Below are 27,275 nucleotides of genomic sequence, written 5' to 3'. Positions count from 1 at the left end.
TCTCTTATTTAAGTGGTCATTGATTACAGTCTTCTACATGTTGTTGCTGCTTCTCTGGCAAAAACTATATAGTCATTAGAGCTAGGATTATAGTGATACAAGGAGACATTCTACTGGGTGCAAAATTTAAAGAAAAACAAAATACTTAGTAATCAAAAATAAATAATGTTTTAATACAATTTTTCCTGAAAGTCAAAGTTAATGCAAAAATCTATGATGGAGAATGTATCACACAGGAAGGTTGGTCATCCTGATGAAGAGTTCAGTGAAACTGTGAAAACAGAGTGGCAATGACCATGTAGGGTAATTCTCAATGATATTGGTGAGGGAATTTTATTTCCAAAGAATGTGGGAGAATTCAAATATGTTCATTTACATATTAAAGGAAAGGATGACCCACAAATCCTGGAACATGTGGAGATATTTAGGTTGTATACATAATGCTCCAATGAACAACTTTTAGCTTCAGATAAATTATTTATTAAGAATTACTTCTTATCAGTGGAATTTCTGGGTTAAATGCTAGGAATGTTTTATGATTTGTTTTTAGAGGCATAATCTAGTGGAAAGAACTTGGCTGTTGGATTCAGATAGACTGGGTTTCAACTCCTGCTCCATCTTTGTTATCTTTGTGATTCTTGACAACTTACTAACCTCTTTTAGAATCAGTTTCTTTGTCGATAAAATAAATATAATTATTTCTACTTTATCCAATACTAGATAAATTTTGGAGAACCTGCCCCATGATTCCTTCACAGAGAATCTACTCTCTCCACAGTTTTTAGCTAAGCAGTTGGTGTGCCACATGGCCAAGCCTTATGACCATCCTTTTATTGAACCAAGAGTAAACATGGTTTATCCATAAGGTGGCTAATGTGTGCCTGATGGGGACTGCCTCAAGAAGAAATAAGTTTATCAGGATATCATGTTTAAGAAACTTGAATTAAGAGTAGAAATAAGCAATTAGTCATATAAAATTGACCTTTTTGGTATTTCTGTTAGCAAAAGAAGTAACAATTTGGGGAGCATTTTACAAATAAGCAAGGGAATATATAGAGACAGATACAGAGAGATATGTGTTGTGTGCATATACAAATATGTGTATATGTACATAGAGAGACAGAGATAGAGAGATACAACCACACAGACAGAGATTCAGAGAAATACTCATGTACAGACAGCCAGAGAGACATTTGGAGAAAAACAGACTCAGTGATCATATACAAAGAGATGACAGAGAAACAGACAGTCAGAGATGATTCATACATACAGAGTAACAGAAAGAGATACACAGACTCAAAGTGACACACAGAGAGAGAAACTAAAGGAGAGAAATAAATAAAAGACCCAGAGCAAAGAGCAACAGAAGGAGACAAAGGGAGAGGCAAACAGAGTGAAATATATAATAGAGACCTAAAGAGAAAGAGAGCGAAAACACATTCTCACCTAAAAACATAATGAGAGTGACGACATAGACAGAAAATGACAGACACAGAAAAAGAGAGAGAGACAAAAAAAAGAGATACAGACACAGAGAGATAGACACAGATACAGGACACAGAGACACTGACATAGATAGGCAAAAAGAACTGATGCTGACTCAGAGAGATGAGACATCCTGAAAAATCTAGAGATGGAAATGGGAAGAACATGAGTTCTGGTACTCACTTGATTCCTAGTCTCCCTGTCACTGGGTCAGTTCTCTTTTACTCAGTTACCATGGAGCTTTCATTGGTATTCCTCTTGATTTGCATTAGGTTGAGTTTTCTCTTCCTAGAATCCAAAGAGCCCTTGATAGCATGATAGACACAAAGCCTGATTTCATGCCAGTGCCCACTAGTACTGTGTTAACATTAGTCCCCATACTTCATGTGACTATGTTGCTTCATGAAATGCCCAACGAATTGACAGAGCAATCAGCAGTTAAGGAATATTGCAAAAATTATTTGAACTAGGACTGAAGAATGGTCACTTTCTCAAAAACCACCGAATACTAAAATTAATCAAACAGAAAGAAACAATACTATTTTTATCTGAAAGTGAGTAACCAAGCAAACAAGTATTAAGCGTTCTCATTCTCTTTTAAATCAGTTTAATCTCAATATCCAATTCCTACATGAGAATACACTTCTAAAGCAACCCTTCACTTCTTTTGCCTGCACTTCTCCCTTTCTCAGAATCCTTCCGCCCCTACATTTTTTCCCATCTTTACCCCTGACCTGTATCTGAGTGACAATTTACCAGTGGTGGTAAGGGTTCAGGATCAAAAACAGTAAAAGGGACACACACACACACACACACACACACACACACACACACACATTGCTCTTGCACTGTTGAAACTCAATGCCCTTATTGAAGTCTACTGCTTCAGAGAAGTCTTTTTTGACTTTAAGATTCCCTCACTCCCAGTCTGAGTTAAGCATGCCTTCATCTGTGCTACAACTATTGATGAACTTTTTACTAAATGGCACAAAATCTTTACGTGCCTATTTTCTCTACTAAACATATGAGTTTCCCAGGGGATCTGACAGTATCCTATTCTCCAATTTATCCATTATTATATGGCACAATGTTTGAAACACTATAGAAACGCAGTAAGTGCTTGAAAAATAAATAAGATGTTGGGGCCCCTGGGTGGCTCAGACGGTTAAGTGTCTGGCTTGGGCTCAGGTCATGGTCTCAGGGCCCATGAGTTCAAGCCCCCTGTCAGGCTCTGTGCTATTAGCACAGAGCCTGGAGCCTGCTTTGGATTCTGTCTCCCTCTCTCTTTGCCTGTCCCCTGCTCATGCTTTGTCTCTCTGTCTCTGTCTCTCTTTCTCAAAAATAAATAAACATTAAAAATTTTAAAAACAAAGTCTTCTCCAAATAAACTTGTACCCCTTTAAACTCCAAAAAATTTTAATTTTAAAATATTTATAAAATGAAAAGCTTGTAAAAATGTATTATATTCCTTTTTAATAAAGAAAATACTAAACACAAGGGACAATACATCACACTGCTCATACTGGATAAAGAGCGTGTGTTGTAGAAACAGCGAAATTGAGTTTAATTCCTTATTCTGATCACTTACTATCCATATGATCTTGATCAAGTTACTTAATAGCTCTAAAGTTCATTTTCCTCACCTGTAAAAAATGGAAATAAAAGGACTACACATATAATTAAAAAGTACTGTGAAATCAAAATGAGTCAATAAATTTAAAAAGCTTAGAAAAGTACTTGGAATATAGTAAGTGCTCAAAAAATATTAGCTATTATTATCTTCACCTTTTCCTTAAGATATCAGGAACTGACATAAGTATCTGTTTTATGCAATGCTTTAATAAAGTGATGCATTTAGAAGCTATTGGGATATGTAAGGATGTTTGCCCTTGTATTAAATTGATTCAGATTGCTGAGGTTTTAAAATCCTTATGTCTATCATTTTCCTGTTTTCTTTCTTGCTATCAGCTGCTACTTCTTGCTAATACCAATGTCTCGCCATAGCATTCCCACTACAATTTTTATATAAGATATTTAACATTCTATGGACTAGGAAAACACATTACTAAGCTTCTTAGAATAGTGTTTGAAGTAAGAAATAAGGGACTGTAAACAAAGTCTTAATCAAAGGAATTTTCATGTGAAAAAAAAGTATGTTATTGCATGGACATATTGATTTCTCAGATGCATTTTGTGCTTTCTTCCTGAATGTCAACAGGAAATACTCTAAGTTTGTGCATAATAGACTTCTGGGATAATCAAAGTAGTATCTCACTAATATGCCATCTGTAAAAAGATAATATGGCATAGTGGAAACAGCAAAGATAACACAGGTCTAGAACTAAATTTTTATTTTATTTTCCCACGTTAACTTGATCAATTTGTTTAGAATTACTGAGCCTCCCTTTCTTCACATTAAGAAAAAAACAGCCTTGAAAAAAAGAAGAAAAAAACAGTCCTAGAATAATAAGACCTATAGGATTAGAAATTGTCTGTGTAAATGTGGCAATAAACAATAGGGCTCAATACACAATAATTATTAAAGTTATCTTCTGTCCACCCATAATTTTCTTTAGATCGTCATCCAAATATTTAAATATTTTAACTTTTTATAACTTTATATTGAACTCCCTGAAATATTTCTATTTTGGTTTATAACAAATCTAAATATTTTACTGGATCAGTAATGCCTTGATAAAATGAATTATCTCAGTCTGCTTTTATTTTTTAATCTCCATTTTTAAAACAATGTTTAATATTAAAATTTTAAACCAGTATGTTTAAATTATTTACAGGTAGTTTCAGTAAAAGAATGAAAACTTTCATTTCTTTTGTTGTCTGCCTTGATTTGAATAATTTGAATGGTTCTGGCTTGTTAGCTAATACTCATCCACTATGTATTCTGCTGATGGCTTTCTTTGAACAGTTCTGTCTCCATCTGTCTCCAAATCTGTCTTGCATTTTTCAAATAAATATTAATAAATTATAGATGTTTTTGTTAAACAGACTGAATCTTAATAATGAAAGGAAATAAGATAGGAGAAAAGGAGAAGTATATAAAATGAATTCATCCCATGCTAATTAATATGACATCAATGGTTTATCTAATTTTTAGGAAAGCAGCAAGCATACAGTTTATGTAAGGAACATTTTTTTATTGCTTGATCTAGCTATTTTTCAATATTCATGTACAAATAGTGATATCTAATGTATATAGCAGGTTATAAATTCTAATTTAGATCACAACTTCCCATTCTTGGAGCGATAAACTACAATATTTATCATCATGTCATGTACAAGACACATTGGGCCATCTTTTTTTGATTCACTTCCAAATATAGTCTAAACTAAGGCAGAATTGTCACTTTTATTCCTCTTGAAGATATCTGAAAATTTAGAGGTGGGCAAGGGAGGGAATTGATATATTGTGACAGGATGGTTATCTCTGTCTGATTTATTACTCCTTAGTTTTGAGATGTCTACATTTTAAACTTCTCATTATTTGTCCTCTCAAATGAAATATATCTTTCAGATCTCCAGAACATATTTAAAATTAAATTTTATTATTTTAACATTTGAAAGTAGAATTTCTACTAGCTCAGATTCATGACTGATTTTGCTGTGTCACCTAAAATTTAATTATAAAGATGACACTTTAATCTAGTGAAACTGTTTTGGTTTATTATAAGTGAGGAACAAAAATGTCAACAGTCATATCAGAGCTCCAGAAATATTTTTGATTTTTTCCAACAGAATTAGTTCTATTAAATTGTAAATGTATGCAACAATAAACAATTGGTATTCGTGTAGCTATAAACATTCATAAGGTCAATGATACCTGACATTGTGGTTCCTTTTAAGGCACTTAATGACTTGTTGGATCATTAAACATCGTTTGCTCCCTGCTTTTCATGGCCCCTAGAGCTAGTCATTAACTCCATAGTAAGGAATGTGAACAATAGAATTATTGCCTAATTGTAGTTACAATCCATTCTCATCTGTTTAACTTGTATCTATATCACTAATACCAGAAAGTTTGTGATTTCTACTACTGTAGTGACTGATAGTTTCACTAAATGATTTTTAAATCATTGTTTTATAAGAGAAAATTGTTACATATATAAATTGGATACACAGAATTTCATTTTTCAATTTTCTGGAAGATAACCAAAATAGAATAATCCATATAAAAAATGACAATTTAAAACTGACACTTGAACAGTACTGAGAAAAATTAAAGTGGAAATCTATATTTGAAATAAATTTTGCTTTCTGATTATTAATTAGCTTAGTTTATATATACTCACTTTTTAAACTGAACTATGATTTACATATATCATATTAGTTTCAGGTGAATAACATAGTGAATCAATAATCCCATACATTAGGCAATGCTCACCACAATAAGTATAGTCACCATCTGTCACCATACAATATTATTACAATATTATTGACTATATTCCCTATGCAATACTTTTCATCCCTGTGACTTATTTATTTTATAACTGAGCTTGTACCTCTTAATCTGCTTCACCTATGTTGCCCATTCGCATAGCCCCCCCACCCTTCTGGGAACCACCAGTAATGGTTTCACTTACATGTGGACTCCAAAAAACAAAAGAAATAAACAAACAAAAATTACTGATTTTTTCTTCTTACCCAATGAATAAATATGTGATATATGAGTATATATTCTATCATTTTAATGGTGAAATATTTTAATGTGTATTTTTAAAGTAAAAATGTATACTATTTTAATTTAATATATTTTTTAGATGCAGAAGTCCTACACAAAATATTAGCAAACTGAACCCAACAACACATTAAAAAAATCATTCACCACGATTAAGTGGAATTTACTTCAGGGATACAAAGGAGGTTCAATGTTTTCAAATCAATCAACATGATATATCACATTAACAAGAGAAAGGATAGGAGTTCAGATGGCAGAGCAGCACGGAGAATTTGAACTTGTCTCCTCCCAGAAATGTAGCCAGATCATCACCAAACCAATTTGAACACCTATGATACTGATTTGAGGATTAACACAACAATCTGCATAACATGAGCCACAGTATTCAGCAGGAATTCATTCCAAAAGAGAGTAGGAAGAAATGACAGTCAGGGGCTTAATCAAAACAGATATAAGCAAGATGTCTGAACTAGAATTTAGAATGACGATAACAAGACTACTAGTCAGGGTTGAAAAGAGCATAGAATCCCTTTCTGCAGAGATAAAAGAAATAAAATCTAATCAGGATGAAATTAAGAAAGCTATAACTGAGATGCAATCTTGAATGGATACCACAGAGGCAAGGATGGATGAAGCAGAGCAGTAAATCAGTGATTTGAAGATAAAATTATGGAGAATAATGAAGCAGAATAAAAGAGGCAAAAGAGCATGATACAAGACTTAGAAACACAGTGACTTATTAAAAATGAATAACATCTAAATCATAGGAGTCCCAGAAGATGGAGAGAGAAAAATGGGCAGAAGGTTTATGGGAGCAAATTATAGTGGAAAAGTTTCCTAATCTGGGGAAGGACACAGACACCAAAATCCAAGAAGCACAGATAAATCCCATTGGATTCAACAAAAGCCGACCATAAAGCAGGCATATCATAGTAAAATTCACAAAATACACTGACAAGGTAAGAATTATGAATGCAGCAAGGGGAAAAAGTCCTTAACCTACAAGGGAAGACAGATTGGGTTCACAGTAGACCTATACAAAGAAATGGGGAAGGCCAGAGAGGAGTGGCAGGATACATTCAATGTGCTGAATTGTAAAAGTATGCAGCCAAGAATTCTTTATCCAGCAAGGCTGTAATTCAAAGTAGAAGGAGAGATAAAGAATTTCCCAGACAAACAGAAACTAAAGGAGTTCGTGACCAATAAACCAGCCCTGCAAGAAATTTTAAGGGAAAACCTTTGAGCAGAGAAAAGACAAAACAAACAAACAAACAAAAAAATACCAAAAGCAACAAACACTATAAATCACCAGAAACACCAACTCTACAGGCAAAACAATGGTGCTAAATTCATATTTTGCAGTACTCACTCTAAATGTCAATGGACTAAAAGCTCCAATGAAAAGACACAGGGTATCAGAATGGATAAGAAAACAAAACCTCTCTATATGCTACCTACAAGAGACTCATCTAAGACCTAAAGACACCTGCAGATTGAAAGTAAGGGGATAGAAAACCATATAGCATGTTAATGGTCATAAAAGAAAGCTGGAGCATCCATACTTATATCAGTGAAACTAGATTTTAAAACAAAGACTGTAACAAGAGATGAAAAAAGGCAGTATATCATAATTAAGGGGTCTATCCACCAAGATATCTACAATGGTAAATATTTCTGTCCCCATAGAGAAGCACCCAAATATATAAATCAATTAATCACAAACATAAAGAAAAGCATTGATAATACCATAATAGTAGGGGAATTCAACACCCCACTTACAACAATGGACAGATCATCTAAGTAGAAAAATAACAAGGCAACGATGGCTTTGAATGACACTGTACCAGATGGACTTAACAGATATATTCAGAACCTTTCATGCTTTAGCAGCATAATACACATTCTCGAGGTACATGGAACATTCTCCAGAATAGATCACATACTGGGACACAAATCAGCTCTCAACAAGTACAAAAAGATTGAGATCATACCTTGCATATTTTCAGAACACAACACAATGGAACTTGAAATCAACCACAAGAAAAAAATTTGGAAAGACCATGAATATTGGAGATTAAAGAACATCCTACTAAAGAATGAATGGGTTAACCAAGAAATGAAAGAGGAAATTAAAAAGTACATGAAAGCCCATGAAAATGAATACAATACTGCCCAAAACCTCTGGGATGTAGCAAAGGCAGGCATAAGAAGGAAGTATCTAGGAATACAGGCCTTCCTAAAGGAGGCCTACCCTTACACATAAAAGACCTGGAAAAAAAAACAGCAAATAAAGCCCCAAACCAGCAGAAGAAGTGAAATAATAAAGATTAGACCAGATATCAGTGATACAGAAATCGAAAAAACAGTACAACAAATCAATGAAACCAGTAGCTGGTTCTTAGAATTAACAAAATTGATAAACCCCTAGCCAGTATGATCAAAAGAAAAAAGGTAAGGACCCAAATAAATAAAATAATGAATGAAAGAGAAGCGATCACAACCAACACCACTGAAATACAAACAATAATAATAAGACAATATTATGAGCAATTACATGCCAACAAGTTATGCAATCTGGAAGAAATGACAAAATCCCTAAAAATATATAAACTACCAAAACTGAAACAAAAAGAAATAGAAAATTTGAACAGATACATAACCAATAAATAAACCAAATCAATAATCAAAAATCTCCCAACAAACAAAAGTCCAGGGTCAGATGGCTTTCCAGGGGAATTCTACCAAACATGTAGAGAAGAGTTAACACCCATTCTTTTGAAGCTGTCAAAAATATACAAATGGAAGGAGAACTTCAAAACTCATTCTATGAGGCCAGCATTACCTTGATTCCAAAACCAGACAAAGACCCCACTAAAAAGGAGAACTACAGACCAATTTCCCTGATAAACATGGTGCAAAATCTCAACAGGATACTAGCAAACCAGATCCAACAATACATTAAAAGAACTATTCACCACAATCAAGTGGGATTTATTTCTGGGATGCAGTGCTGGTTCAAAATCAGCAAATCAATCAATGGGATGCATTGCATTAATAAAAGAAAGGATAAGAACCACATGATCCTCTCAATAGATGCAGAGAAAGCATTTGAGAAAATATAGCATCATTTCTTGATAAAAACCCTCAAGAAGTTAAGGATAGAAGGATCATACTTCAAGATTATAAATGCCATATATGAAAGTCCCACCACTAATATCATTGTCAATGGGGAAAATCTGAGAGCTTTTCCACTAAGGTCAGGAACACGACAAGGATGTCCACTCTCACCACTGTTATTCAACACTGTTGGAAGTCCTGGCCTCAGCTCAGAAAACAGAAAATAATATAAGGCATCCAAAACAGCAAGCAAGGAGGAAGTCAAACTTTCACTCTTTGCAGACGACATGATAATATATGTGGAAAATCCAAAAGACTCCAAAAAATTTCTACAACTGATATGTGAATTCAGCAACATTGTAGGATGTAAACTCAATGTTCAGAAATCAGCTGCTTTCCTGTACACCAATAATAAAGTACCAGAAAGAGAAATCAAGGAATTGATCCTATTTACAACTGCACCAAAAAACATAAAATACAGAGGAATAAACCTAACCAAAGAGGTGAAAAATCTTTACACTGAAAACTATAGAAGCTTATGAAAGAAATTAAGAAGACACAAAAAAATGGAAAAACATTCCACGCTCATGGATTGGAAGAACAAATATTGTTAAAATGTCAATACTATCCAAAGCAATCTACACATTCAATGCAATCTGTATCAAAATAACACCAACCTTTCCACAGATCTAGAAAAAGCTATCCTATAATTTGTATGGAACCAGAGAAAACACCAAATAGCTAAAGTGGTCCTGAAAAAAAAAACCCAAAGCTGGAGGCATCACAATTCCAGACTTCAAGCTGTATTACAAAGTTGTAATCACCAAGACAGTATGGTACTGGCACAAAAACAGACACACAGATCGATGGAACAGAATAGAGAACCCAGGAATGGACCCACAAATGTATGGCCAACTAACCTTTCACAAAGCAAGAAAGAATATCCAATGGGGAAAAAAAAGTCTCTTCAGCAAATGGTGTTGGGAAAACTGGATAGGGACATACAAAAGAATTAAACTGGACCACTTTCTTATACCATACACAAAAATAAACTCAAAATGAATGAAAGACCTAGATGTAAGACAGGAAGCCATCAAAATCCTACAGGAGAAAACAGGCAACAACCTCTTTGACCTTGGCGACAGCAACTTCTTACTTGACATGTTTCCATAGGCAAAGGAAACAAAAGCAAATATGAACTATTGTGACCTCATCAAGATAAAAAGCTTCTGCACAGGAAGGAAACAACCAGCAAAGCTTAAGGCAACCAACGGAATGGGAGAAGATATTTGCAAATGACATATCAGATAAAGGGTAGTATCTAAAATATATAAAGAACTTATCAAACTCAACACCCAAAAAACAATAAACCAGTGAAGAAATGGGCAAAAGACATGAAGAGACAATTCTCTGAAAAAGACATGCAGATGGCTAACAGACACATGAAAAAATGCTCAACATCACTCATCATCAGGGAAATGTACATCAAAACCACAATGAAATACTACCTCACATCTGCCAAAATTGCTAAAATGAACAACTCAAGGAACAACAGATGTTGGCAAGGATGCAGAGAAAGAGGAAATTTTTGCACTGGTGGTTGTCATGTAAACTGGTGCAGCCACTCTGGAAAACAGTTGGAGGTTCCTCAAAAATTTAAAAATAGAACTACTCTATGACCCAGCAATTGCACTGGTAGTTATTTATCTAAAGGATACAGGAGTGCTGATTCTAAGGGGCACATGCACCCAATGTTTATAGCAGCAGTATCAACAATAGCCAAAGTATGGAGAGTCCAAATGTCCATCAACTTATGAATGGATAACAAAGATATATGTGTGTGTGTATAACACACACACACAATGGAATATTACTTGGTGATCAAAAAGAATGAAATCTTGCCATTTGCAACAATGTGGATGGAACTAGAGTGTATTATGCTAAGTGACATAGGTCAATCAGAGGGGTGCCTGGGTGGCTCAGTCAGCTAAGCATCTGACTTCAGCTCAGGTCATAATCTCATTGCTCATGAGTTCGAGCCCCACATCGGGCTCTTTGCTGTCAGCGCAGAGCCCGCTTTGGTTCCTGTCTCCCTCTCTCTCTGCTCCTCCCCAGTTTATGCTTTCTCTCTGTCTCAAAAATAAATACAAAACATCCAAAAAAATTTTTAAAGAAACAAGGCAGTCAGAGAAAGACAAATATCACATAATTTCACTTGTGAAATTTAAGATACAAAACATGAACATAAGGGAAGGGAAGAAAAAATAAGATAAAACAGAGAGGGAGACAACCTATAAGAGACTCTCACATGCAGAGAACAAACAGGGTTGCTGGTAGGGTGCTGGGTGGGGGGAAGGGCTTAAGGGATGAGGTGCATTAAGGAGGACACTTGATGGGATGAGCACTGGGTGTTATATGTAAGTGATGAATCATTAAATTCTATTCCTGAAATTAAAATAATTTTAAATAAATAAAATTTATTTTTTTTAATTTTTTTTAACCTTTATTTATTTTTGAGACAGAGAGAGACAGAGCATGAACGGGAGAGGGTCAGAGAGAGGGAGACACAGAATCCGAAACAGGCTCCAGGCTCTGAGCTGTCAGCACAGAGCTCGACGCGGGGCTCGAACTCACGGACCGCGAGATCATGACCTGAGCCGAAGTCGGACGCTTAACCGACTGAGCCACCCAGGCGCCCCTTAAATAAATAAAATTTTAAAAAAACAAGAGAAAGGATAAAAACCTGATGATCATCTCAAGATATGCAGAAAAGCATTTGACAAAGTACAACACCCATTCATGATAAAAAGTCTCAACAAAGCCTTTGACAAAGTGCAATATCCATTTATGGCAAAATCTCTCAAAGTAGTTTTAGAGGGAACACACCTCAACATAATAAAGGCCATATGTGATAAAACCACAGCTAACATCATACTCAATGGTGAAAAACTGAGAGCTTTTCCTCTAAGGTGAGGAACAAGACAAAAGAGTTCCACTCTCACCAGTTTTATTCCACATAGTCCTAGAAGCAGCAATCAGACAAGGAAAAGAAATAAAAAGCATCCAAATTGGTAAGAAAGAAGTAAAATTTTCACTATCTGCAGTTGACATGATACTATATACATAAAACCCTAAAGACTCCATCAAAAAACTATTAGAACTGATTAATTCAGTAAAGTCACAGGATACAAAACTAATATACAGAAGTCTGTTGCATTTCTATACATTCATAATGTATTAGCAGAAAGAGAAATTAAGAAAATAATCTCATTTACAATTGTACCAAACAGAATAAAATACCAAGAAATAAACAAGGAAATGAAAGGCCTGTACTCCAAAAACTATAAAATATTGATTAAAAAATAGAAGATGACACAAACAAATGGAACTCATATTCATGGATTGGAAGAATCAATATTGTTTAAATGTCTATGCTACCCAAAACAATCTATAGACTCAGTGCAATCCCTATCAAAATACCAACAGCATTTTTTCACAGAACTAGAACAAATAATCCTAAAACTTGTATGGAACTACAAATGACCCCAAATAGCGAAAGCAATCTTGAAACAGAAGACAAAACTGGGGGTTATCAAAAACACAGATTTCAAGATATACTTCTGAGCTATAGTAACCAAAACTTTGTATGGTACTGGCACAAAAACAGACACATAGATCAATAGAACAGAATAGATAGTTCAGAAATAAGGCCATGCTTACAGGGCCAATTAATCTATGACAAAGAAGGACAAAGTACACAGTGTAGAAATGACAGTCTCCTGAACAAATGGTACTGGGAAAACTGGATAGCTATATGGAAAAGGATGAAACTGAACCACTTCCTTTCACTATACTCAAAAATAAACTCAAATTAATTAAAGGTCTAAATATGAGATCTGAAACCTTAAAACTCCTAGAAGAAAACATAGGCTGTAATCTCTTTGAAATCAGCCATAAAAGCATTTTTCTAGATATGCCTCCTCAGGTAAGGGAAACAAAAACAAAACTAAACTATTGGGACTACACCAAAATAAAGAGTTTTTGCACAATGAAGTAAACCATCAACAAAACAAAAAGCAACCTACTGAATGAGAGAAGATATTTGCAAATAATATATTGGATAAAAGGTTAATATATGAAATACATAAAGGCCTTATACATATCACTGAAAACATCCCATTAAAAAATGAGCAAAAGACCTTAATAGGAATTTTTTCAAAGAAGACATACAGATGGTCAACAGACACTTGAAAAGATGCTCAACATCACTAATCACCAGGGAAAAGCAACTTAAAACCACAATGAGATACCACTTTACACCTGTTAAAATAGCTGAGGTCAAAAACACAAGAAATAACAAGTGTTGGTAAGGATGCAGAGAAAAAGGAACCCTCATGCACCATTGGTAGGAATGCAAATTGATGCAGCCACCGTGGAAAACAGTATGGAGGTTCCTCAAAAAATTAAAAATAGAATATCCATATGATCCAGTAATTCCACTAATGGGTATTTACCCAAAGGAATTGAAAGAATATATATATATATGTATATGTATATATATATGTATATGTATATATATATATGTATATGTATATGTACATATACATATATATGTATATGCATATATATGTACATATACACATATATATAGATATATATACATATATACATAAATATAGATATATATTGAAAGAATATATATATGTATATATACATATAGATTGAAAGAATTTATATATATTGAAAGAATATATATATGTATATATACATACACACACACACACACACACACACACAAACACACAGACAATGGAATATTATTCAGCCAAAAAAAGAATGAAATGTTGCCATTTGAGACAACATGGATGGACATAGAGGGTATAATGCTAAGTGAAATAAACAGACACAGATAAATGCCATATCATTTCACTCATATGTGGAATTTAAGAAAGAAAACAAATGAACAAAGAAAAAGGAAACAAAGAAACAAATAAAAAACAGACCCTTAAATACTGGTGGTTGCCAGTGTTGACAGTATAACACTATCAATTATACTTTAATAAAAACTTAAAAATTTAAAAATATTTAATTAAAAAAAAACTAATTTGAAGTTCAGATAAATAACCTGGGACATACATGAAAATTAAAAAAAAACAATGAGTATGCCATTGGGAATAAAGCAAACACAAATCCTCAAATTTGTAGAACTTACATTCTGGAAGTGGGAAACAGATAATTAGAGCATAAATATGCAAAATGTATAGGAATTCAGATGTTGATGTGTGCTATAGAGAATAATAAAGCAAACAGTTGACAGAGTCCACGGTGGAGAATTGAAATGAAAACCAACATAGATAAGGAAAGCTTTAATAAGAAGACACATTTGAACAAACACCTGAAGGAGATGAGGTAGCTACATATACATTTTGCTGTATTGCAGAAAGAGGGAAAGGGAAGGGCAAAGGCCTTGTGACAGGAGTATACCAGGTATGTTCAAGGAGCAAGACATTGGCTGGTATGCCTGAATTAGAGTGAATGAGAGAAAGAATAATAGGAGATGATGTCAGAAAGTTAAAAAGAGTCAGATGGGGCATGGCTTTGTTTTCCATTATTATGGAAACCATTAAAGTGTTCTCAGAACAGAAATGACATGATCAGGCTACTAAGACTATGAATGGGAAACGTAGTAGTAGCAAGGCTAAGATACTATTATAATAATTAAGATGAGGAATAATGAGGGGTTGGATAAGTTTTGGCAAAGTAGATATAGAGAGATGTTGTTCAATTATGATATATTTGGAAGAAAAATTAAGAGGATGTCCAAATATTTGTAAAATACGGGATAAAAAAGGAGACCAGTCAAAGATGACTATAAGGTTTTCTACTTAAGCAATTATAGAAGTGAAGTTATTATTTACTAAGGAGAAGCAGATTTGGGGATGAGGAATATTTAGAGTTGGGTTTTAAATAAATTACATTTGCAATGCCTAATAGATATCAAATTGGATATTTGCCTCCTCAGGGAGGCAGTTGTGTATATGATTTTGGAGATCAAGTTTAGAAATACAGAAAGGACTTATATCCTGAGACTGGATGAGATTACTGAGAGAGTGAGTATAAATGGAAATAGTATAAATAGTATAAATAGAAAAGTGAAATATTCCAAGAACTAAACTCAAAACCACTCCAAAGTTTAGAGGCCAGAGAGTAGAGAAGGAACCAGCAAAGTAAATTAGAAGGAACAATAGCTAAGGTAGGAAGAAAACCAAAAGAATATTTCCCCAGAAGCCAAGTGAAGAATGTGTTTCAAGGGGAAGGGAATTAATAATAAATTGTGTCAAATAGATATGTCAAGACAGATGAGGACTGAGAATCAAGAAATGGATTCAATACAATGGAGGTTATAGGTGACTTTGGTAAGAGGCATATCAGTGGAATGATAGGGGATTCATTGGAGTGGGATCCAGAATGAAATGAGAGGAATTGAAGACAGTAAGTGACATTCTCTTTTTTTTAAAGAGTTTTGTTGTCAAGAGGAAGAACAAAATGCCATGGCAGCTGAAGGGTATCAAAGGATGTGGTGCATAAAAAAAAGTTTTAGTTTTTGTTTTTTCCCAAGATAAAAGGATATCTCTGAGTTTGACAGAGATAATACTTTACAAAGGAGAAATTTATAATGTGGGAGCAACTTTGCAAAAATTGCTGAAAACTTGTCTTTGAACTTGCTAGAGGGAACAGGATATAACGAACAAATAGTTTAGTTTTTTTTTTCTAGAAACATAATTCATCTATAGAAGGGAAGACATCTGGGTACAGATGCTGGTACAGGCAGATGGGCAGATATGGTGATGGGAGCTTCTGGAAAGTCATTTCTGATTGTTTCTACTTTCTCGGTGAAATTGGAAGAAAGATTGTCACCTGATAATGAGGAAGAAGTGATAGAGACCTGTGAATAGAGGGCAGGTGTGAAATAGTCATTTTGGTGAGTAAGAAGGTGAATGAATGCAACCTGTCCTGACAAATAAAAAAAAAATGGAGAATCTTGGCCCACATTTCCATGTCACAATATGACTTTCAATTGCACACTCATGTGTGGGAAGGGGGGGCTGAACAAACATTCACAAGAAGTAACTAAATTTCAAGTGATGGCAATGATGACAAGGCATGCTGCTATTATTGAGCATCTACTATATACAAAACATTTTACATACATAAACTCTAATTCCCACAACAACCCTGCCAAGTTCATAAGTATTAATATCCTACGTTCACAGAAAAAGACCCCAACTTTAGAGAAGGTAATTTAGTTGAGATTCCACAACTAAGAGCATCACATTATCACTTAAACTCTGATCTGTTTCTTTTGAAAGAGTATTTGAAAGTGATCACCCTAGTTCAGTGGCTTTTAGCCTTTTTTTCTGTTCCAAGACATCTGAGAAATAGATATTCTCATAAGTAACAGTGGAACTGTGTGTTTCCATCAGTAATAAGGAAGAACTTTGAGCAAGACTGTCCAAGGGAAGCATAGTTTGAAAAAAGAAATGATAATTTCGAAATGGTTAGAGATCTCTCAGTACAAAAGAAATATGTCTCTCACCTTCAGTCTCTTTTGTTCAAACTCATTCTCCTTAACTGGCAAATTTAATGTAAATCTACTTCTCTGAATATATTTTCAACTTGTAAAGCCTTCTCATTTAATTGTGCCACTATTTTTTGTTAGAGTTTTCAAGTACTTATATAAATATGTCATGTTTGATATAAAATATTAAAATAAGCTCAATAATAAATGTAAATCTCCTTGCCTAAGTGAATGCATACCAAAGTATGATGAGAAAGTGCAGAAATTGAACAGTCCTTAATCAGTGACAATTGAGGACTGTGGAAAATGGGACAGATGCTTAAAGACTAGGAATGACACTTTACCAAAACTCCAAGAATGTCTCATGACATTGACATTGATCGTCAACAATATTCTGTATTATTAATATAAGGAAGCAAAATCACTTAGAAAAATAAATGGAGACTCTTGAAGCCAACACTATTTACTAAAACTGTCATACTAGATTATTATTTCCTGACTGGTTGCTCAAAGAAACAGAGTACATTTCTTCAAAATAAATTTCACGAGACTCTTCAGGTTATCTTTATGAAAAGATTGAGAAGTATACACTTTATGGTAGTACAAATAGGTGAAAAATAAATGTTTACATAACTGCTACTCAAAGGGTATAGGTTGATTTGGGCAACTGGCCAGGGATAGGGGGCTTATGCTTTACCTTATGGAGTAAGGAACATCTATATATGTGATTTGGAATTCTTCCCTGAGGAAAATTTGTCATTTCATCCCTGCTTATTTATTTATTTATTTATTTATTTATTAAATAATTTATTTTATTAGTGCCAACCTGAATTATAAATGGCAGCTCAGAAGTATAGTTGTTTTTAGATGCAGAAGAGGAGTTAGAAGTAAGAATGTTGCTATAGTCAGTTTTTTCCTGCATTGTAAGTAATAAATCATGTTGCTATCACCACAATCCCTACATCAGGATGCAAGTTGACTTCTACCTTATATATTTATTTCTACTGTGGAAATATTATTATGCATCTGATAAAGATTATAACTTAACATTCTATTTTATTTTAAATAAACATTTATAAAGCAAAAAGTAAAATACTGCCATCCAATAAGAGAATAAACATTACCAGGGTGCCTGGGTGGCTCAGTCGGTTAAGTGTCCGTCTTTGGCTCGGGTCATGATCTCACACTGTGGGTTCGAGCCCTGCATTGGGCTCTGTGCTGACAGCTCTGCCTTTCAAAAATGAATAAACATTAAAAAAAATTTAAAGAAAGAGAATAAACATTACCTAAAAATAGGTACAGAACATTAATCAAAACAATTTGTTAGATCAACACATCTCAATAATTTTAAATACAAGTTATACAGTATATGTTTGCTGATCACAGAAACATTAAATTAGGAATTAATACATGGAAGATATCTGGAAATTTATAAAATATTTATAAATTAAACAACACATTTGAAGTAAACCATAGGTCAAAAAGGAATTCATAAAGGAAATTAGAAAAAGTTTCAAACTGAATTAAAATGAAAATAAAACATATCAAAATTTATAGATATGCAGATAATACAATAGAATGCAGATAATACAATACTTAGCAAGAAACTCATAGCTTTATTTTTTTATATATGAAGTTTATTGTCAAATTGGTTTCCATACAACACCCAGTGCTCATCCCAAAAGGTGCCCTCCTCAATACCCATCACCCACCCTCCCCTCCCTCCCACCCCCCCATCAACCCTCAGTTAGAAGAAACTCATAGCTTTAAATGCTCATATATTTTTAAAAGTCTAAAAGCAGTGATCTAAATTATCATCTCAGAAAGACAAATATAATTAAAACAGCAAGCTACCCTAAGTAAGGAGAAGGAGGGAAATAAATTTAAGAATGGTAACCAGTGAAAGAGAAAAGAGAGAAACAATAGAGAAAAATTAATAAAACCAAAACCTGGTTCTTTGAAAATATAAACAAACTAATAAGCTTCCAACTAATTGATTAAGACTCAAATTAGAAATATGAGAAACAAAAGAGAGATCATTATTATTAATCATACACAATTTAAAAGAAAAGACATAAGAATTTATGAAAATAAATTTGTAAACTTAGATGAAAGGAACACACTTCTTGAAAGAGTTAAATCACTAAAATTGACACAAAAATTAGAACATGAATAACCTTATATTCATCAAAGAAACTGAATTTGTAATTTATAACATTCTTAATAACAAAATTCAATGCCCCTGGGAATGCAAGCTGGTGCAGCCACTCTGGAAAACAGTATGGAAGTTCCTCAAAAAAGTAAAAATAGAACTACCCTATGACCCAGCAATTGCACTACTAGGCATTTATCCAAGGGATACAGTGTGCTGTTTCAAAGGGACACAGGCATCCATCCCCATGTTTATAGCAGCACTAATCAACAATAGCCAAAGTGTGGAAAAAGCCCAAATGTCCATCAATGGATGAACGGATAAAGAAGATGTGGTATATATATACAATGGAGTATTACTCGGCAATCAAAAAGAATGAAATCTTGCCATTTGCAACTACATGGATGGAACTGGAGGGTATTATGCTAAGTGAAATTAGTCAGAGAAAGACAAAAATAATATGACTTCACTCATATGAGGACTTTAAGAGACAAAACAGATGAACATAAGGGAAGGGAAACAAAAAGCATATAAAAACAGGGAGGGGGACAAAACAGAAGAGACTCCTAAATATGGAGAACAAACTGAGGGTTACGGAAGGGATTGTGGGAGGGGGGATGGGCTAAATCGGTAAGGGGCACTAAGGAATGTACTCCTGAAATCATTGTTGCACTATATGCTAACTAAATTGGATGTAAATTTTAAAAAGTAAAAAATAAAATTTAAATAAATAAATAAATAAATATTCAATGCCCAGACTGTTTCACAGGTATTCTTTCAAATAATTAAAGAAGAAATAATACAAAGCCCACAGTTTTTTCTCAAAAAGTATAAGATAAAAGAACTCTTCTCAACTCACTTTCAGAGTTCAATATTGTCTTTATGCCAAAGCCAGACAACATTATAAGAAAATTACACAGCAGGGGCGCCTGGGTGGCTCAGTCAGTTAACTGTCAGACTTCGGCTAAGGTCATGATCTCACAGTTCATGAGTTCAAGCTCCTCGTCGAGCTCTGTGCTGACAGCTCAGAGCCTGGAGCCTGCTTCAGATTTTGTAACTTCATCTGCCCTTCCCCAACTCATGCTCTGTCTGTCTGTCTTTCTCTCAAAAATAAACATTAACAAAAATTAAATAATAAAGAAAATTACAGACCAATACTCCTGATGAGCACATACGCAAAAATCATTAACAAAATATTAGCAAATCAAACACAAAAAAGATATTAGACAATACATTCTGACCAAGTGGATTTATCCTAGAGATGCAAGTTTGACTAACACTCAAAAATATATCAGTATTGTTCTCCATACTAATATAATAAAGGGAAAACACCCCAGAGAATCATTACAACTTAACAAAAGATGTGCAAGATAAAGATTATTGTTACACTGAAAACTGAGATATTGCTGGATAAATGAAAGAAAACCTAAATAAATTTACAGATACACCATGCTCATGGATTGGAAGACTCAGCATTAAGATAGATGTCAATTCCCCCTAAGCTTATATGTAGATTTGATGCAATTCTAACTAATATCTCAGTAGTCTTTTTCATAGAAACTGACAAGTTGATTCTAAAATTTATATGGAAATGCAAAGGATGTTAAAACAATTGTGAAAATAAAGAAAAAAAATGAAGGAATTGTTCTACCTCTTTCTTAGTATTTTTCTATCACAATCAAAAGAGTGATATATTGGGGCGCCTGGGTGGCGCAGTCGGTTAAGCGTCCGACTTCAGCCAGGTCACGATCTCGCGGTCCGTGAGTTCGAGCCCCGCGTCAGGCTCTGGGCTGATGGCTCGGAGCCTGGAGCCTGTTTCCGATTCTGTGTCTCCCTCTCTCTCTGCCCCTCCCCCGTTCATGCTCTGTCTCTCTCTGTCCCAAAAATAAATTAAAAACGTTGAAAAAAAAAATTTAAAAGAGTGATATATTGCTGCAAAAACAGATCTACAGATCAATTAATCAGAATAAACAGTCCAGAAATAGACCTTCACATTTATGGCCAATTGGTTTTCAACAAAAATGTCAAGATAATTCAATAGGGAAAGCTTTTCAAAAACTGGTGTTAGAACAACTGGATATCCATGTGGGAAAAAAATGAACTTGATCATTACCTTATATACCCAAAAAGAAATTTGAAATGGATCATAAACCCAAATGTATAAGTAAATCTATAAAAACATTTGGAGGGACGCCTGGGTGGCTCAGTCGCTGAGCATCCGACTTGGACTCAGATAATGATCTCATGGCTTGTGGGTTAGAGTCCACGTCAGGCTTTGTGCTGACAGCTCAGAGCCTGGAGCCTGCTTCGGATTCTGTGTCTATCTGTCCCTCTCGCACTTGCACTCTGTCTCTCTCTCTCTCTCTCAAAGTAAATAAACATAATAACAATTTTTTTTTTAATTTGGAGAAATGAGAAGAAAATTTTTGTGAATTCAAGTCAGGCAAAGGTTTATGAGATAGGGCACAAATGTCACAAATTATAAAAGAAAAACAAAATTTGATTTCAACAAAATTTAAAACGAAATTTGATTTCAACAAAATTTAAAATGTCTGCTTTTAGAAAGACACAATTAGGAAAATGAAAAGCAGGTTAGAACTTAGAAAAATATTCCCAATGCATATATCAGATAAAGAGTTTGTATCAAGAGTATATAATTATAACTCACCCAATATGACAAATAGATGAAAAACAACTCCCATTAAAAACAGGTAAATGATTTGAACAGACACCGCACAACAAAAGATGAGCATCTTATAGGTATGCAAATTTTGAAATGTTCAATATCATTAGTCATCAAAGAAATGCAAATTAAAATCACAATGTAATATCATTACATACTCACTAAAATGTGTAAAATTAAAAGGCTGACAGGTATTCATGATGATGTGGAGCACCTTCAGCTTTCCTACTCCTCATAGGAATGTAAAATACTTCCATTTTGGCAGTTTATTGTCATATGAAAAATACATTTGCCTATTTTGGCAGTGTATTGTCATCTGAAACATACATTTGCACTTATTATATGACCTAGCAATTCCACTACTAGCTACTAGCTTCAAAGAAATAAAATACATTCAAAGACTTGTACAATAATGTTCCTAGCAGCCTAGTTTATAATATCCCCAAATCTAGAAATAACCTAAATATACATCAACAGGTGAATAAGTAAACCAATTGCAGCATTTCCATAAATGGAATATTATTCAGAAGCAACAACGGAATACAACTGAAACAAACAAAAACATGGATGAATCTATAAAGCATTATGCTAGTTAATGGACTCAATGTTTGTGTCCCTCTAACATTCATATGTTGAGACCCTAACATCCAGTGTGGCTGTATCTGGAGGTAAGACCTTTAAGGAAGCAATTAAAATTACATAAGGTATTAAAGATGGGACTTTAATCCAATAGGATTAGTATCCTTATAAGAAGAGACACCACAACACTCTCTTGCTCTCTCTCACTCTGTGTTTCTCACTTTCTCATTCATGCTTTTATGCTCTCTCTGAATAACACACTGAGGAAAAGCCATGTTCGAGAATATAGCAAGAAGGTGGCTGTCTGAAAGCCAGGAATAGAGCACTCATTGGAAACTGACCCTGCTAACACCTTGATCTTGGACTTCCCTGGAATTGTGAGAAAATAAATTTCCATTATTTAAGGTACCCAGTCTGTGGCATTTTATTACAGCAGACTGAACAGACTAGCATTGTCAATGCTTGTAAAAATCCATATACAAGAGAATACATAATGTATGATACCATTTATATGAAGTTACAGAATAGGGAAAAAACTAGTGACACAAATCAGATCAAGGATTGCCTGAACCTAGGAGTGGTGCGAAGACTGAATAGGATAGGGTAGGGAAACTTTTGAGGTGATGGACATGTGCTAAATCTTTATTATGGTGGTAGTTACACAGGTTTGTAAATTTGTCAAAACTCATAGAGAGTACTCTTAAAGTGTGGATGTTTTGCTATGTGTCAATCATGCTTCAAAAAAAAAACAAAGCTTGTTTGGAAAAAATGTAATTCAAGCAAAAAAAAAGCCAGATTATATAGAATAAAGTGAAATAATCATATCAAAATTTCTAACTTCTATACCACATCTAGGGTACTGTAACATTTTTGGGAAAAATACTACAAAATATCCAGAGGAATGCATTGAAGATTCTTAATAGCTTGAAAAACATATCCTGTGATGAACAATTGAGAGAAACTGCATTGCTCAGCCTGGAAGAGGAATAACATGAGAGTGAGATAAGGCAAAGATAGCTATCTTCAAATATTTGGTAACTGCTATATGGGAAGTTAAGTGACTTAGAGTCTGTGTAACTGCACAAAGCAGATATGGATTATGATTAGATAAAAGTTGCAATGAAAACTTTAAGACTCAATATGATGAAGTACTTTCAAATAATTAGAGCTGTCCAACAAAATCCTTGGACCCTAGAAACCAGTGATTTGGTCAGGGGAAAGTAATGCCAATTACTGTCATTTTCCACAATATTTTTGAATAATTACCATGCAACACATTAATAATTTTGCATACTATTACACATATGTCAATTTAAATTTGTTGTGAGTTTTATTACTATACTAAACCCTGTCCTTGCATTCTGTTTTTAATAATCTTACTACTTATCCTCAACTCATATGATAAAACAATTAGAATATTGCTCACCAATACTATGTATGCTTGCTAAATGTTGTAGAAGAAGTGAAAAATTCACTTCATGTTTCTACGTTGGGCTAATTTTTGGTACATTTATATCAAACAGATATAACTTCCAATATAAATACTTGAAAAAGCCATCTTTATGTGCTGACAGTGTTATAGTGTTATCACAATGAGAAGAAATGGTGGCACAGCTGAGAAGTTATTTATTGTGATACTTTGTGTTCCATTTTAAAATGTAAGTATACTCAATTTAGATGTCAGGAAAAAGAAAAGAATTATTTTTTATCATTATTGGCAATAAATCATGAATCAATTGTACAATTAAGTTCTTTGTTACTCTTGTTTTGAAACCTGAGAAAATTATCTAACACATGTACGTGAATCATAAATATGCAACTGTATAAATCACAAATAGAACTTCCGACGCATGTAGGTTTCTATCTTACTTTTTTTAAAACCATCTTAACCATGTTTAGGTGTAAATTTTGGTGGTATTAAATACATTCATAATGTTGTGGCACCATGGCCATCATCCATCTCTAAAACTCTCTTTACTTGTAAAACTGAAGCTCTATATCCACTAAACAATGACTTCCTATTCTCCTCTCTCCCCAGCCTCTAACAACTACCACTTAACTGTCTCTAGAAGTCTGATTACTCTAAGTATCTCATACAAGTGGAATCATATACTACTGGTCTTTTTGTGACTGGTTTATTATGCTTAGCATAATGTCCTCAAGGTCCATCCCTATTGTAGCCTATGTCAGAATTTCCTTTAAGGGTGAAAAAAATTCCATTGTATGATTACACCACATTTTGCTTTGCCATTTATCTGTGAATGGACACTTGGGTGGCTTCCATATTTAAACTATTGTGAATAATGCTGCTATAAACATGAGTGTACAAATATCTCTTTGAGACTCTGCTTTCAATTCTTTAGCTATATACCCAGAAGTGGAATTTCTGAATCATTTGGTAGTTCTATTAGTAATTTTTTGAAGAGCTGCCGTACTGTTTTTTATAGTGGATGAACTATTTTACATTTCCACCAATAGTGCACAAAAGTTGCAATTTCTCAATATCCTCTTTAACACTTACTTTGTTTTTTTCATAGCAGTCATCCTAATGGGTCTGAATTGGTATCTCATTGTAGTTTTCATTTGCATTTCCCTAATAATTAGTGATATTAAACATTTTTTCATGTGCTTATTGTACATTTGCATATCTTCTTTGGAGAAATGCCTATATAAGACCAGTTATTTATTAATCAATTTGTTTGTATTTATGATGTTGAATTTGTGATGTTCTCTGTATACTTTGGATATTAACCCCTTATCAAATTCATGATTTAGAAATATTTTCTCCCAATATGTCAGTTTTTTACTCTATTGTCTTCTGACATAAAAATATTTTTAATTTTATAAATTCAATTTCTCTATTTTTTCTTCAGTTGCCTGGGCCTTTGGTGTCATATTCAAGAAATCATTGTCAAATCCAATGTGATGAAGCCTTTGCCCTCTGGTTTTTCTAAGAGTTTTATAGTTTTGGGTCTCATCTTTAGGTCTTTGGTCCATTTTGAGTTAATTTTTGGATGTGGCATTAGATAAAGGTGAAACTCCATTCTTTTGCTTGTGAATATCCAGTTTTCCCAGAATTACTTGTTGAAAGACTCTCCTTTCCCCCATTGAATGGTCCTTGGCAACCCTGTCAAAAATCATTTGAATATGTAAGTAAGGGCTTATTTCTGGGCTCTCCATTCTATTCCATTGATCTGGATGTATGTCTTTATGTCAATATCACACTGTTTTGATTGCTGTAACTTTGTAGTAGTAACTTTTGAAATCAGGAAGTGTTAGTCCTACAGCTTTATTCTGCGTTTTCAAGACTGTTACGGTGATTCGGGGTCCCCTAAAATTACATATGAATTTTAGGATGGATTTTCATACTACTACAAAAACATCATTGAGAATTTGAGAGATTGCACTGAACCTCTTTGAGGTGTATAGACATCTTAAGAATAGTATGTCTTCCAACTGATAAACATGGGATGCTTTTCCATTTATTTATGTCTTCTTTAATTTCTTTCAGCAATATTTCATGGTTTTCATATTACAAGTGTTTCATCTCCTCGGTTAAGTTTATTCCTAAGTATTTTATTATTTTCATTCTATTGTAAATGGAATTGTTTTCTTCATTTTCTATTCATATTTTTCATTGTTAGTGTATAGAGATGCAACTGATTTTTGTATGTTGATTTTGTATTCTGAAATGTAACTGATTATGTTTATTAGTTCTATGAGTTTTTGGCAGAGTTTTTAGAATATGCTATATATAAGAAAATGTCATCCACAAACAATTTAATATCTTCCTTTCCAATTTGGATGCCTTCTTCTCTTTTTCTTTCCTAATCGCTCTGCCTTGGATTTCTAGTACTGTGTTGAACAGAAGTGGTGTGAGTGGACATCCTTGCTTTGCTTCATATCTTAGAAGAAAACTTTCCAGTTTTCATTGTTGAGTATGATGTTAGCTGTGGGGTTTTCCTATATGGTCTTTATTTTATTGAGGTGAGATCTTTCCATACTTAATTTGTCAAGAGTTTTTATCATGGAAGAGTGTTGAATTTTCTCAAATGCTTTTTATGCATGTATTGAGATAATCATATAATTTTCTCTTTTATTCTATTAATATGATGTATCACATTTAATGATTTGTATATGCTAAACCATCTTTGTATCCCAGGGATAAATCCCATTTAATCGTGGTATATAATCCTTTTAATGTGCTGTTGAATTTAATTTGTTAATATCTTGTTAAGGATTTTTGCATCCTTGTTCTTCAGGGATAGTAGCCTGTAGATTTCTTTTCTTGCCCTTTTTTTGCCTTTGTTAACAGGGTGACGCTGGCCTCCTAATATAAGTTTGGAAGGGTTCTCTCTTCCTCTATTTTTTGAAGAGTTTAAGAAGGGTTATTGTTAATTCTTCTTTAAATGTTTGGTAAAATTTACCTGTGAAATCATCTGTTCTTGGGTTTTTTCTCTATTAGGAGATTTTTTATTATTAATTCAATTTCCTTATTTGTTACTGGTTCAGATTCAGTCTTGGTGGGTTGTATGTTTCTAAGAATTTATCCATTTCTTCTGCATTGTCAAATATGTTGGTATACAATTGTTCATAATCATCCTTTATGATCTTTTTCATTTCTGTGGGATCAGTTGTGATATCTTCTCTATTATTTCTGATTTGAGTCTTCTTTTTTCTTAATCTAACTAAAAGTTGGTGAATTTTGTTTCTTGTCAAGAAACCAACTTAGTTTTGTAAAAAATTTTAAAGAGTATTTCTATTTCTTATTTCATTTATTTCTGTTCTAATCTTTATTTCCTTTCTTCTGCTGACTTTAGACTTAGCTTGTTCTTCTTGTTCCTTGACATAAAATTAACGTGTTTGAGATCTTTCTTCCTCACTTAACATAAACATTTATCAATGTAAACTTCCCTCAAAGTACTGATTTTTCTATATCCCATAAGCTTTGGTATGCTATGTTTTCATTAAAATTTTTTTAATGTTT

The 27,275-nt window shown here is 33.6% G+C and overlaps 1 long non-coding RNA gene across 1 annotated transcript in view; it reads right to left on the bottom strand.

Moving 5' to 3' along the window:
- The window catches only part of LOC125931949 (uncharacterized), a 76,136-nt gene that overhangs the window by 16,460 nt on the left and 32,401 nt on the right, over positions 1-27,275 (bottom strand). The window contains exon 2 of the long non-coding RNA XR_007460512.1: positions 17,999-18,105. This is a non-coding gene — a long non-coding RNA (uncharacterized LOC125931949). The remainder of the gene's footprint in view (positions 1-17,998; positions 18,106-27,275) is intronic.

The sequence above is a fragment of the Panthera uncia genome, chromosome X (assembly GCF_023721935.1).
Source record: "Panthera uncia isolate 11264 chromosome X, Puncia_PCG_1.0, whole genome shotgun sequence".
Lineage (NCBI taxonomy): Eukaryota > Metazoa > Chordata > Mammalia > Carnivora > Felidae > Panthera > Panthera uncia.
The sequence above is the reverse complement of the archived record's forward strand: the minus strand, read 5'-3'. Positions and strand labels throughout refer to the sequence as shown.